The sequence below is a fragment of the Equus asinus genome, chromosome 2 (assembly GCF_041296235.1).
Source record: "Equus asinus isolate D_3611 breed Donkey chromosome 2, EquAss-T2T_v2, whole genome shotgun sequence".
Classification (NCBI taxonomy): domain Eukaryota; kingdom Metazoa; phylum Chordata; class Mammalia; order Perissodactyla; family Equidae; genus Equus; species Equus asinus.
Genome location: NC_091791.1, coordinates 35,874,820 through 35,886,914, shown reverse-complemented (window position 1 = coordinate 35,886,914; position 12,095 = coordinate 35,874,820). Strand labels below are relative to the sequence as shown.

Below are 12,095 nucleotides of genomic sequence, written 5' to 3'. Positions count from 1 at the left end.
GTTTTAACTATTTCTTTAGAGTTTAGCTATTTTAACAAAGCAAGATTAGGAGGGAGCAGTGGAAAGTTGTGGTTGGATTGGGGGTGTGTGTGGCAAGGGTTGGAAGAGGAAGGAAGACAGACTCAGAGCTACCTAGCAGCCTGGAGACCGGGTCATCGTGAGTGAACACAGCACCCAGCTGCCTCCTGGTGGCAGCTGTCTTATGGGAGATTCACTTGCTGAGGCTGAAGTGGCCAAATCAAAGCCATAGGTACAGGATAGCCAGATTTAGTAAATAAAAATACAGGACACCCAGTTAATCTTGAATATCAGATAAACAGCAAGTAATATTTTAATATGTTTGTGTTCCATGACAACCCTAATAAGGTGGTGCCTACTGATTAAATATCTTCTCCTTGTTCTCTCATCCCCTGTATATTTAAAAAAGAAAAGAGAAAGAAAGAAGGAAGGAAGGGAAGAAGGGAAGAAGGGAGGGAGGGAGGAAGGTAGGAAGAATGGATCTGAACCCCAAATGGTTAGTTTCTCTCTAAACACCTAACCACACTGCATTCCATCTTGCTCTTCTCTCTCTTCACCATCATAGGATACTCCTTAAGCATTCCCTATGATACGTCTTCAAAATCAAATCAGAACAAAGCAGCAATCAATCAAACCAAACCTCTCCTGTCCCTATCACCTCAGACTGTCTTTTCCTGGGTGCTAACTGTTGTTTATGACACCCCCTCCAGCCTCACCCGTGAGCCTCCACGTAGACCTCACTGCTCACCTTTCTTGCTGCTGCCAGATCTGTACCTGCCGGTTGACCCTACCTCTGAGCTCCCTGTGGGCACTTTTTTCAGGCCCTTGTCCATGATTAATGCACAATTCTTAAAGCATCCACTAATTGCTCTGAAACAGGTGTCAACAAATCCTGCCAGAGTAATATTTCAAAGAAGTATTTTACGAAATAAATCAATGTCTATGGTTCAGCACACGGTGGGTAGTAATGGTGTTCTTTGATGGATTTTTCTCACACATTCCACCTCAGCTCCAGCCGAGACTGGATGCTCCAGGCTCCAACTCCAGTCTCCGGTCCTAACCAAACACCACTATAGAAAAGACTAGTAACAAGACAAGAATTTGGTTCACAGATCATCTTAAAACTTCAATCAGATCATGTCAATCTGTTTAAAGCCCTCCATTGCTCTCTCGTTACATTTAGAATATAATGCAAAATGTTCACAACGGCCTATACGTTGTGTAGGATTTTCCTCTACCCACACATCTTACTCTATTCCTCACTCACTGCTATCCAGCCATGTGGAACCCTTTTCTGACCCTGGAAAATGCCAGGACTTTTCCTGCGTCAGGATCTTCCACTTGCTTCCCCTTCTGCCTGGATGTTTACCCAGCTCTTTGGTTGGACAAATCCCTCTGATCCTTCAGGACTCAGTTCAGGACGCTAAGAACATTCTGCATCTTGAGATTTATGCACTTTACAGTATGGATGTCACTCAGTAAGAGAAAAAGTGTAAAGTGGGCCACCCACAGTAATCCGCTACCACATCATCCTTTTTCTTTCCTTCCTGACAATGATCACAATCTAGCATTTGTGTCGATTTATTTACCTGTTTACTGTCTGCTTTCCTCCTAGATCTGGAGTTGGCAACCGATGGTCCCCTGGCCAAATGCAGCCACCATCTGTTTCTGTCAATTAAGTTTGATTGGAACTCAGCCACAGCCGTTCACTTACCATTGTCCACGCTTGCTTTGGTGCTACAATGGCAGAGCTGAGTAGTTGTGACAGAGATTCATGGCCCCACAAAAACTACAATACTTACTATCTGCCCCTTTCCACAAAAGGTTTGACAACCCCTGCCCTAGACTGTAAGTTTCATGAAGGTGAGAGCTGTGCCAGTGTTGTCTGCCTGTATTTTCAGGGTCCAGTGCCTGGCACAAACTCAGCAGCTCCTCAATGAATGTTAGCTCCCCATTATGCCTCCCGCCAACCGACTCCGGTGCCGTCTCCTGGTTTGCCCTTTCCATCATGGGAGGATGGCTCCTGGCCAGTTGCCTGCAGTCTGCAGGTTCTTGCCATCTGCCATCCTCTCCTAGTCCTGCTCCTTGCTTTCTGTCTCCAACTGGTGCTACTTAGATGGTGTGTTATCCCATAACACGCCAGCTTCTTCTAGCGCTTGTGGCCTATCACAACCATGTTTTGTAACCAGTCACTTTGTGGCATGACAATTGATTCTCTGTAATCATAGAAATCATGCCTATTTAAAATTTCATTCTTCTATCATTCAGCTTTTTGACAATATATTTATTTAAGTCTTTTTATAGTATAAAAATGATTCAGGGCCAGCCTGGTGGCATAGTGGTTAAGTTCATGTGTTCCGCTTTGGCAGCCCAGGGTTCACGGGGTTCAGATCCCTGGCGTGGACCTAAGGACTGCTTGCAAGCCACGCTGTAGCAGGCATCCCACATACAAAATAGAGGAAGGTGGGCACAGATATTAGCTCGGGGCCAATCTTCCTCAGCAAAAAGAAGAGGATTGGCAGCAGATGTTAGCTCAGGTTTAATCTCCCCCCAACCTCGCACCAAAAATATGATTCACACACATAACATGAAATTTGGGAAATACAGAAAATACAAGAAAAAATCACCAAGAGACAACTATTTTTATTTTTAGCATTTTGGTGTAGTTTCTTTTCATTCTCCTTTCTCTGCTTTTGTTTTTAAGAATATTTGTATAAAACACAAAAAAATGGCTAAGGACAATTTTTTCCCTCACATTATAAAGCAAGCATTTTTTTAAATTGCGTATTCTTTGTAAGTTATTATTTTTAACAGCTGTACAATATTACATTGAGTGGATATATTTATTAAATATTTCTCTATTGGTGGGAAATATTCATAACATTTTGATTTTTACAATCAAAAATAATCATAAACATCTTGTACATGAAGCTTTTTTTCCTACCTTTTGGATTATTTCCTCAAGTAAGAGTTCCAGAAGCAGAATTACTAGATCAAAGGGTACTTTTTTTAGTTCAGATACACCTTGTCACTCTCACTTTTAGATAAAGTTCTCAAAGTAAATACACTCAAAATGCTCTTTGCTGTGCTCCAAATTTCTAAGAATGAGAGACAAGATACTAAAATATATATTTATATGCTTCTCTCAAAACACAAGAAGAAAATCTCAGTGGCTCAAAAAAGAGAGTAGAACTTAAACATTAAGCAAACTGTAGAGCCACAGGGACAAAAGGCGGGACTGGAGCCAGGCAAGCAGGGCTGTTGTTAGGCACCTCCTAAGGGAGGCCTGAATGCACCTCCTGTAACAGGAACCCGAGCTGGGCTTCCCACCCAACAACAGTGGTTGATACCACTCATTCAGGCATCTAGAATTGTGGCAGAAATACACTACTTGCTCAGGGCCAGTGTCCACAGCAGAGTCCCCTTCTGGTCTGTACCACATGAAATGTGGAGAATTGTCACTCCAGAAATGGAGCTCTCTGAGCTGAGCTGCAAACATCTGAGCTGGGTTGAGTCTGGTGAACCCATGAAACAAGGCTAAGGCAGCTAAAAAACTGCCTCACAGACAAGGGAAGTGTGGGAGAAAATTGCCACACCATATGAGCTTCCCAGGAAAAGTTAAAAAATACACTTAGCACAATGAAAAGTAGTCACAAAGGAGATATTCATATCCTGAGGTGACAGAGATGAAAGAAGAATCTGAACAGAACTTTGAAATGAATCTGTCTAAAATCAAGGAAATAAAAGAACATAACATCAATAAAATCAGAATTGGAGATTATGAAACTGGAATAGGTAAATAATAAAAAGAACATCGGGGCTGGCCTGGTGGCACAGAGGTTAACTTCTCATGTTCTGCTTCTCAGCAGCCGGGGGTTTGCCACTTCGGATCCCAGGTGTGGACATGGCACTGCTTGGCAAAAGCTATGCTATGGTAGGCGTCACATATATAAAGTAGAGGAAGATGGGCATGGATGTTAGCTCAGGGCCAGTCTTCCTCAGCAAAAAGAGGAGGATTGGCAGTAGTTAGCTCAGGGCTAATCTTCCTCAAAAAAAAAAAAAAAAAGAACATAAAAAAATTATCCATCCTACAACTTAAAACAAAAACAAACCCATCCCTTAAAGGAACTGTACTTCGCTACACTGACAGAAGAGGGTGATCTTGAACTAGGAATGGCAAATTACTCTAAATCCATGAAATGAAACGAAGTATCATAAGTCTGCACAAAGTTACTCTAAGGGGAAAAAATATGAGAATCAAAGCATCTTAGCTGGAGAAAATTCTTACCAAAAAACAACTACAAAGCATCCACAAAACACAGAATTCCACAACAAATTACTATCTTCAAAGAAGCATTTGGAAATTTGAGAAACTGCCTTAAATCAGAAATTCAAAATCCAAGAACAGAAATGGGCAAAGCAATAGATGATAGGTAGATAAATAGATAGATAGATCAATTAATTGATTGAACTCAGGAAAGAAAAGACAAAATCATCTTAAGAATGAAGGCTAAATTACAAGTACCCAATGGAGAATATACTCAAGTAAAATTTTAATAAAGAGTATTGAGGAGAGGAAGAAAAATAAACAAGAAAATAAAAAGAAAGAAAGAAAGAACTAAAAAGTTTCAGAGAAAAAGTCTTTGAAATGGAAGACAAAGAAAATTAAAGATAATTGGAACCCCTGAAGAAGACATATGAAACAATAGAATAAAACTTATATTGAAACCTATAATCTGAAATGGAGAGATATACCATGTTCATATATTAGGAGACTCAATATTGTTAAGATGTCAGTTCTCCGAAATGGAACCATAGACTTGTCTAGGAAAAACCCCTCATTTCTCCTTTACTTTCACACTCACAATACTTCTGACTCTAGATGTGTGGGTTTATTCCCACACCAACCAATTCTCCAACACCAGCTGGGTGTCCTTAGTTCAGTTCAGTTCTGACACTGTCCAACTGAAGTTAGCATCAGATCCCACAAGTTAAGGGCTCAGTCCTGCAAGATGGTTGCCACTTCAGATGCCAATCATGAGTCCTAGGTTGTCCCCAGTGCTTCTTACTAAACAGCTATTAATTAGAGTTCCCATGACTCTCTCCTCAAGTTTGATAATTTGCTAGAACAGGTCACAGAACTCAGAGAAATACTTAAGTTTACCAGTTTATTGTATGATAAAGAACATGATCAAGAGTACAGATGAACAGCCAGATGAAGAGATACATAGGGCAAGGTCTGGAAGTATCTCACGTGCAGGAGCTTCTGTCTCTGTGAGGTTGGGCTGCACCACTCTCCTGACACATAAATGTGATCACCAACCCAGAAGCTCTCTGAACACTGTACTTCGGGGATTTTTATGAAGGTTTATTGCATATACATGATTGATCATTAACTCTATCTCCAGCCCCTCCCCATTTCCCAGAGGATGGGGAGTGGGGCTGAAAGTTCCAAGTTTCTAATCAACTTGATCTTCCTGTTGACCAGCCCACATCCTGAAGCTATTCAGGAACCTACCAAGAGTCAGCTCAACAGAACAAAAGACACACTTATCACCCAGAAAATTCCAAGGGATTTAGGAGCTCTGTGTCAGGAACCAGGATCAAAGACCAAATATTAGAACAAAAGGTGATCCTAGTGGTCTCATCACTTAGGAAATTGCAAGGGTTTTAGGAGCTCTGTGCCAGGAACCAGGGACAGAGACTAATATTTATATATATTTTTTTCTGTTGTTTCACAAGACTCAATATTGTTAAGATGTTAGTTCTCCCCAAATTGAACTATAGACTGATTCCTAATCAAAATCCCAATAAACTTTACTGTAGAAATTGATAAGCTATTTCTAAAACTTATGGGGAAATGCAAAGAAACTAGACGAGCCAAAACAATTTTGAAAGAAAAGAACAAGTTGGAGGACTTCCATTAGTTGATTTTAAAACTTACTATAAAATGAACCACAATCAAGAAAGAGTGGTATTCAATGAGATACCACTCTTAGATATCTCTTGGATACCATTGTTAGAGTGGCCATCATCAAAAAAGACAAGAGATAACAAATGCTGGCATGGATGTGGAAAAAAGGGAACCCTTGTGCACCATTGGTGAGATTGTAAAATGGTGCAGCCACTATGGAAAACAGTATGGAGGTTCCTCGAAAAATTAAAAATAGAACTACCATGTTTAATCCAGCTGGATTACCATAATTCAGCAATCCCACTCCTGGGAATATATCCAAAGGAAATGAAAACACTAACTTGAAAAGATATCTGCACCCCCATATTCATAGTAGCATTATTTACAATAGCCAAGTGGAAGCAACCTAAGTGTTCCTCGATGGATGAGTGGATAAAAACAGTTGCAGTATACATATATACAACAGAATATTATTCAGCCATAAAAAAAATGAGGAAATCTTACCATTGGTGACAACATGGACAGAACTTGAAGGCATTATGCTAAGTGAAATGTCAGGCAAAGAAAGACGAATATTGTATGATCTCACATATATGTGAAATCTAGAAAAAAAACCCCACCAAACTCATCAAAGCGGAGATCAGATTTGTGGTTACCACAGGTAGGGCAGTGGAGAGAGGGGGAGTCGGAGGAAGGTCGTCCAAAGGTACAAACTTCCAGCTATAAGATAAATAAGCTCTAGGGATGTAATGTACAACATGATGACTATAGTTAACACTGCTGTATGATATATAGGAAACCTGTCAAGAGTAAATCCTAAGAGTTGTCATCATAAGAAGAATTTTTTTTCTTTCTTTTGTATCTATATGAGATGATGGATGCTAACTAAACCTATTGTGGTAATCATTTCATAATATAAGTAAACAAAATCACCATGCTGTATACCTTAAACTTATACAGTGATGTATGTCAATTATTTCTAAATAAAACTGGAAAAAATACTGCTAAAAAAAAAGAAAGAAAGAGTGGTATTGGCATAAGGATTGACGTATAGATCAGTGGGAAAGAGTAGAAGGTCCTAAAATAGGCCCACACATATATGGTCAATTAATTTTTTATAAAGGTACCAAGGTAACTCAATGGGGAAAGTATAGTCTTTTCAACAAATGGTTCTGGAACAACTGAAAATCCATATGAAAAAAATGAACCTGCACTATTACTTTACATCATACATAAAAATTTATTTAAAATGAGTCATAAACCTAAACATAATACTTAAAAGTATAAAACTTATAGCAGAAAATATTTGTGGCCCTGGGGTAGGCAAAGATTTCTTACACTGGGCACAAAAAGCACAAAATATAAAAGAAAATTGATAAATTGGACTTCATCAAAATTATAAACTTCTGCTCTTTCAAATACACCATTAAAAAAATAAATAGTCGAGCCATGCAATGGGAGAAATATTCACAATGCATACATAGGACCAAAGACTTGTATCCAGAATATGTAAAGAACTCCTATAACTCAATAACTAGAAGACAGACTACTTAGCTTTTAAAATTGGAAAAGAAGGAAGATTAGGAAGGGAGTCTCAGGCAAGCAGACATGGAGTCCTCAAGCCAAAGTCACATGCCTCTTGATGGAATGGGCTCACCTTAGTTCCTCTAAGGGACTCAGTCATTGGAGGGAGCATCCCTGGGAAGTGGGCTCAACACAATGGTGGCAGTGGGTCTAAGGGCAGGAGTTGGGGCCAGCCAGGCAATTTTGCTCTTCACCGTAGGAAGTCTGAGTGGTACATTTTTATGGCCACCCAACTCTCTTTCTCTACTTTCCGGTTTTCTGGCTCTTTGCTCTCCCAAGTATCATTTTTCTCTGAGCCTGTATTCCTCCTGTATAAAATCAGAGAGGCATTCAAACCTTAAGCATTCCCCCAACATCTGATAGAGATGAGGAACTTCTGTGACTTAAGAAGCCCCTTTGAAACTTTACAGCAGAAAAAATATTATTCTTGTTATTGCTAGGGCCCACTCCTTTCCTCTAGCCCCACATCCCCTAGCACGGTGTGTACCTACCTCCCTCAGGGAACTCTGCCCCATTTCTACCCTGTAATAAAGTGCTAGAAGGCAGAAAAATCCCATGTTATGCCGTTAGCCAACTCAGTGTGGGGGTGTGTGTGTTTATTCTCTCACAGTGTTAAGCTTTTAAATGTTTTAATCATCTTTTTTTCTTGGAAGACCTGGTAATTCTGTCATAAACAGTTTTCTGAAGATTCCTCTGGCCTAGATGAGCTGTTAACCTTTGAAGTTACTATGGGAACCAGTGTTTTTGTAATAAATTATTGATGTAGAGGAAAGAGAGGCTGGATGCCCGTCTCAAGGAAAAACAAATGAGGCATTTGAAGATATGAAAAAAGTAAGAAAATCTAAACATAATAAGTAACAAGGCAGCCTTGCCATCTTCACTCAAATTGAACTAAGGAAAAGCTCTCAGAAATTCTGCTATGTGGGGCATAAGAGCCCTTATTTCTATAGACAAGATCAATAGTACTTGTTGGGCAAATGAATAAATGGAGAACAGGAGACAAGGTAACCCTAGACAGCGTTGGGTAAACTAGTCACATTTTACTATTCACGTGGGTCACAGGAATTAAAGAGATTCATCACCCCATGATTAGCCACTGAACCCAACTTTTCATCAGCTCTGTTCCTTAAACCTTGAGAGATTTTACTATGAATCACTCATTCACTTGTTAGAATTCTACTTTCTGGGCTGTGGGAGTATGAAAGTTGGTATCTACAAAAATATCACACTGTGAACCAGCTCAAAAATCCACTGGTAATATGTGACTGCAGGCCAGAGGCTTCCTGCCGAACAAATCTAACCTCTCTGTATTGCAATCTCTCAAGTATAAAGTAAGATCACATTCATTGTTCATGTCCACATTTTAATGGCTGGAACCACTGTGCACACTGCTAGATCTCAGGCTCTTGTAGTGCACACAGAGAACCTTCAGCTACCAGGCCCTTAGGGTCAGCCTCAGTTGCAGAGAGCCACCTCGTCTAAGGCCACAGTCCTCCTGGGGCAGCTGATACCCAATGAAGGCTGGAAGCAGAGGTATGAAGCCCTAGCCATTTCGGCTCCATGCGGGACAGCTCCGATGCTTTTGGGTCCACAGCTGCCTGTAGGGTTGGTTGAGGCTGTTGGGCTTGCATCTCAGTTCTCCCTCTTTCTCAGCCCCATCCAGCTTCCTTCTTCTCCCTTCCACATGTGTTGATCTCAAGGACACTTCCTAATAAATACCCTATGCACTAAACTCCATCTCAGAGTCTGCTCACGAGAGGACCTGAACTGCAACAACACCTCCCATCCCCTGCCACCTGGCATTGCCAGATAAAACACAGAATACTCAGTTAAGTGTGAATTTCAGATAAAAAATGGATAACCTTTTAGTATAAGTATGTCTCAAATATTGTTACGGCTCTACTTCCTGTGCCTAGTATGGTCCTTGGCCTAAGTAAATGTTTGTTGGATGACTGAGAATGTTAGGATCCCGTCTTAAAATAAAGTGCCCTGTCACACAAGGAAGAAAGCAGAGGTGGGCAATAGTCCCCTACTTCCTATTATGCAAATGTTTCTCAAAATGTCCACAGGTAAGCAACATCCCAATTACCTGAGGGTGCTTGTTACAAATGCAGATTCCCGGGCCTCGCCAGATTTACTGAACAAGGAGCTCTGGGGCTGATCTCTAGAAATCTGCATTGGTAACAAGCTACCTGGGTGATTCTTCTGCACTGAGAATGGTGGCCTTGAACTACAAAGACCAGTTTCATCCAAACTCGGAAGGCCTCTCTCTGTGGTCCGCAAAGAACTGCAGAGAGCAGGGGATCAGCAGTGTCTCTTTCCCATTCATCCATTCTCTTTTCCTTTACTCTTGAGTGTCCCTTGGATGGAAAGTAAGTTCTTGGAGCAGGCTAATCACCATAATCTCTGGGAAAAGAGTGTTATAAGAATCAGAGACTGAGGATAATATGCTGAACACAACAGGCCTCAGAGAAGCCAGAGTCACTGGGAAAAGCATTAGGGAAGAGACGGCTGTGAATGATGTGTGATGTTTGCAAGAGCACTTGGAAAGGTTTGAGCATTCTAGAATAATAGAATCTATAGGCTTCGGAGCAGGAGAAGAACGGCATGGAACAGCACTTACTGTTAGAAGGCTCCTGAAACTCAGTGACAGTGCTGCTTCTGGATCTGGGGGGTAGGTTCAGGAATATTCCTCCCCAGCTCCAACACACAGTTTGGTTTATGCTGCCAGATGTTCCTCTGGATGCAAGCAAAGGAATCTTCCTACAGGATTTAGCCAGATCTCAAATGAATAACACAACGTACTAAATGATCGTCAGTCAGGAGTTCATGGATTGGTGCCCCAGTTGGCTGGACGCTGAAGTCCAAAACTCACATTCATGTTTTACGTCTTTGGCGAAGTCCCCCTCATACAACACTCTAATCTATTCCCCGAGGATGAAGGAGTGTGGAATGGGAGAGTGCTTTATCTCAGATGTCAAAAAATGCCATAAAATTTTCCTCTCTCCCCTTTATTTTATCACTTAAGGAACAATAGGATTCATGGGTAAGAGGCATCTAGACATTTGGGGTTTGTGAAAAGTGACTTGGGGCTTATGAGGAATATGTCACCTCCACGGAGTCCCTCTTGACACACATCTGGCTGCAGTAGCAGGTGCAAGTGGAAAAGAGTGAAAAATAAGGTTGGAGAATTGGTAGTAATTTGCCAACCACAAAATGCTGAGAGCTACAGTTCATCTTCTCAGACTGTCTTTCTAGACTAATATTATTCTTGTCATTCAAGTCTCAGCTCGCGTGTCAGCTCCTCTGAGACACCATCCCTAAGCACCCATTCTAAAACCACTCCCTTCCCACCCTGTCACTCTTCATCACATCACGCTCTGTTATTTGGTTTACAGTACCAATCATATATTTAAAATTATTTTGCTCATTTACTTATTTACCTATTTGTTGTCTTTGCCCTCATTAGAATGTAAATTCCATGCGAATTGGCTCTATATCAGTTTTGTTCACAGCTGTAAGCCCTCGCCTAGCATTTAGTAAGTACTCGATATAGCAGTTGTTGAATGAGTGAATTTAGTTTTTTTTCCATTAGACATCATGAACATTTGTTAATGCATACCAGAAACATAAGCTAAGATGCTATGATGTTAGAAGCATCAATGCTACTGGGGCCCATAGCTTGCACCTTTCCCCAGAATCCGCGTGGACCATTTTGTGAATCCTGAACTACATTTGAAAAGCCACTAACAAGTTCAGTGGAGAAAAAGACAAAAGTTGAGCATTTGCAGAGTCTTTATCAAATTGTAGCACAGGATTTTCTGATTTGACATTTAGGGAAAAATCAGCAACTCAGTCTATGTCCAACATAAATCCACAAGGTAGAAAGTAATAATTACTCAGGAACTTTACATTTTAGGGCCTTTAGCACGAAAAATATCTTTAGATGGATGCATGTATTTCTCTTAAATTTTATTTTATCTCAGAAAAAATGGACAATTCTTTCTAATGAGTAAAAAGTTATTTTTAAAACTAAATGAAACTTGCCACAACCTGCATGTACAATGGAGTATTCTGTTAAACTTTAGATGGAGAATAAAAGAAAATCAATTAATCGCTAAGAACTCAGAGTTTCATCGAGGATACAAGAACTGAAAAATAGAATGTTCAAAGCTCTCACATTGAATGAAGTCTCACCCCACTTCCCAATAAATAAGATTGTAATATTCAAAAGTTTAGTTATCTGCATCTCTGGGTTTAATTCTCCTATGTTTTGAATGTCACAAAAATTCGTTTCTTTGAATCCGCAGAGTAGAATTTTTCTAAAAATAGGAAAATAGGATCTGTAAATCCTTTACCTCTCTGAAATCTATGCAGCTATAATTATGCCCTACTTTTAAAAGGAGGCAGCTAAATTATCTGTATCTTTTAAAGAAGTCTTCAGGAATTTGGTTAAGGCTGTCCAATTTATAAGGTGGTTAACTAGCTTAAAGCAGACTATTTGGGTGTCTATTATTCATTGTGAACATTTTGCCTTCCTTCATTCATTCTTCTTTCATTCATTTTCTTTTAATGTTCT

At 40.2% G+C, this 12,095-nt stretch overlaps 1 long non-coding RNA gene across 1 annotated transcript in view; it reads right to left on the bottom strand.

Moving 5' to 3' along the window:
* LOC139040396 (uncharacterized) overlaps window positions 1-1,665 on the bottom strand; it is a 37,868-nt gene extending 36,203 nt beyond the window's left edge. The window contains exon 1 of the long non-coding RNA XR_011494882.1: window positions 1,608-1,665. This is a non-coding gene — a long non-coding RNA (uncharacterized lncRNA). The remainder of the gene's footprint in view (window positions 1-1,607) is intronic.
* Between the last annotated feature and the right edge of the window lie 10,430 nt (window positions 1,666-12,095).